Here is a 2,619-nt window from a genome sequence, read left to right as displayed (position 1 = left end):
AAAGCAAGTTACTCATATGGGTGGTAAGTTGTCAAACCACTTCATCGCTGCTTTGGTCAGCATTGTCGGGAAGGCCTTGCAACGAGTTGCATCGAAGCATCAGCCAGGTACATCCAACTATTGAAATTTCTTAGGTGATGTCTCGAGTAGGTCGTTCCATCATAGAGATCCATGTCGGGGGGCTTTAAAGTTCTTGGGAACCTTGACTCGCATGATTTCTTCAATGAATGGATCATCCCCTTCAAGAGGACTTTCCTCCCAACCCTTCGAGAGCTTTTCCTCCAACTCTCTTTGTTGTCGTACTTCTTTTCGTAATTCTCTTTCTGCTTCTCATTGCCGTTCAACCTCCTGCTCGAGTTGCTCCAACCGGCCGCGATTCCTATGTACGAGTCCTAATTTCTCTCTCAATTGAGGAGATTCTTCTTCTTCGGGTGGATGGACTTCCGAATGAATTTGTCGTGGATGAGGGTTTCCTGACGTTCCCTCCCCATGTGGACCACTCGTTCTCTCTTGTTGGGGAGGTATCACGAGTGCTCTCTCATCGTTGTGAGGCTCTGGCTCAGATTCAGAAGATGTATGTCCATCTACAAATTGTTCATCCGCTACGGATAGAAGTAGACTTCCAGGTCTCTAGCAATGGCGCCAATGTTTCGAGGGTTACCTGAAATGGTAATTTGGGCCTGAACGTGAGGTACAAGCTCTTTTTGAGGCAGCATCCGACTTGTACAATTAGCCGGTTACCACCCCCCTCCTTCTCATGAGAAACTCGGACGGCAGCACTTCGGCACCCGTACAAGTCGGACACTGCCTGATAAACCACTATTTTATGGTTTATCTTGTGCTCATTTGAGTGGTTTTTATTAAGTCTTTGCTCACTTATTCATATAATTTGTATGATTTTACAATTCCTTCCTAATTCTGTGATATAGTTGAAAACATGTTTCCTAATCCTTTAAACTGTTAATTTTAATTATCTTTTATTACCATTCAATGCCGTGATCTGTGTGTTAAGTGTTTCCAGGCTTTATAGGGCAGGAATGGCTTAGAAGATGGAAAGGAAACATGCAAAAGTGGAAGGAATGTGAAAAAATGAAGTTTTGAGAAGCTAGCAGCGACGCGCTGATAAACGAAATTTATCATGCCGATATAGAATTCAATAATGGATATAATCGTGAGTATAGTCTAATCGACATTCAAACTTCGCATCAAACAATCCTACAATCTATAACCGAGAGTACTAGTCCCCCGAGTCGTCCTCCCTTGGAATTGTTAGAGCATGCATCTTATCGATTAGGAAGCCTTGTTGTGGTTCTTTTGAAGGTTTAGCAAAATAAATGGCAAACAAGCAATCAATTTTTAGAAGACTTGGCCTAGGGTTGGCATTAGAAATTCTATCCTTATAGTCCCGTCAATGATGACAACAATTAGGCCTTGCTTCATTTAGTTAACCCCTAGGTATAGAGGAAAGTCAAATGAGAGTAACTAACTTGAGTCACAAGTCCTAGTTTTCACCTTAGGGAAATCTAGCTTTAGTGCACTCCAAGTCAATTAGCAATTTCTAATTCCAAATCAACAATTGACATAAACTATTCAACTCTTTATGATGACTCAAACCCTATGCCAAGTAAGAAACTTTTACTCCATAACTAATGTTGGCATTTTATCAAACAATTGATGAGCAAGGAAAAAAAGGCATAGTAAAAAAATGAGAAGGAAGTAGAATTGAAAGTGCTTCAACACAAGGAACTAACAACAATTAACAAAGAACAACAATAGAAATGAGCTTCTCAAGAAATTGAAAAAAATCCAAAACTACAAAGTTGAATCTAGGATCTATGAGGATTGAGCAATTACAAGCACTAATTGAGATTGGAGAAGAAGATCTATAACATGAACAAATGAATTGAGAATTGCAATGGATCTCACCAAAGTGTGATTAGAAATTCAGAAAATGCATGAAAATGAATCCTAATGAGAGCTTGGAATCTCCCTTTCTCTCTCTACCCAAGAGTGTAACTAACAATAGCCAAAAAACTCTAGAACCATCTAAAAATGAGCCAAAAGTCCTTAACCCTTCAACCCTTGGTCTTCTTAAGCTCTTCCCGCCAAGGCACTTCCCCCAAGATGAGATCTCCAACTGTCTCCACGCCCAGGTCACGTGACTTCTAAAAAAAATCATGTTCGAGCATCGGCGCGCACACGCAAAGCGCGCGTGCGTGCCACTGGGGCATCTTGCAATGTGAGCGGAGGTGCAGCGTACGCGTGCACGCCCATGGGGGTTATGGCCTAGCCACTACACAAGCCGACTCGTGGCTTGGCTTCTGGCTTTGACTTCTAGCTGCGCAATCCATGCGGGCGCGCCGAGTACGCGCACGCGCCCTTGCTGAAGTTTCCAAAGCTCAAATTCTCATGCTCCTTTCCTTCACGCCCATTCTCCTTCTCTCTTCCGGTTCATCCCTGCCCTATATTCTGAAACCACTTAACACACAGGTCACGGCATCGAACGGCATCAAGAGAAGATTAGAAATGTATCTAATTTAGTGCAAAATAAGCATGTTTTCATCCATGAGGCAAAAGTTAGGAAAGGAACACAAAGTCTTGTATTTTCATATGAAAAGC

The sequence above is a fragment of the Arachis ipaensis genome, chromosome B05, assembly GCF_000816755.2.
Source record: "Arachis ipaensis cultivar K30076 chromosome B05, Araip1.1, whole genome shotgun sequence".
NCBI classification, from domain to species: Eukaryota; Viridiplantae; Streptophyta; class Magnoliopsida; order Fabales; family Fabaceae; genus Arachis; species Arachis ipaensis.
Note: the sequence above shows the minus strand (reverse complement) of the source record.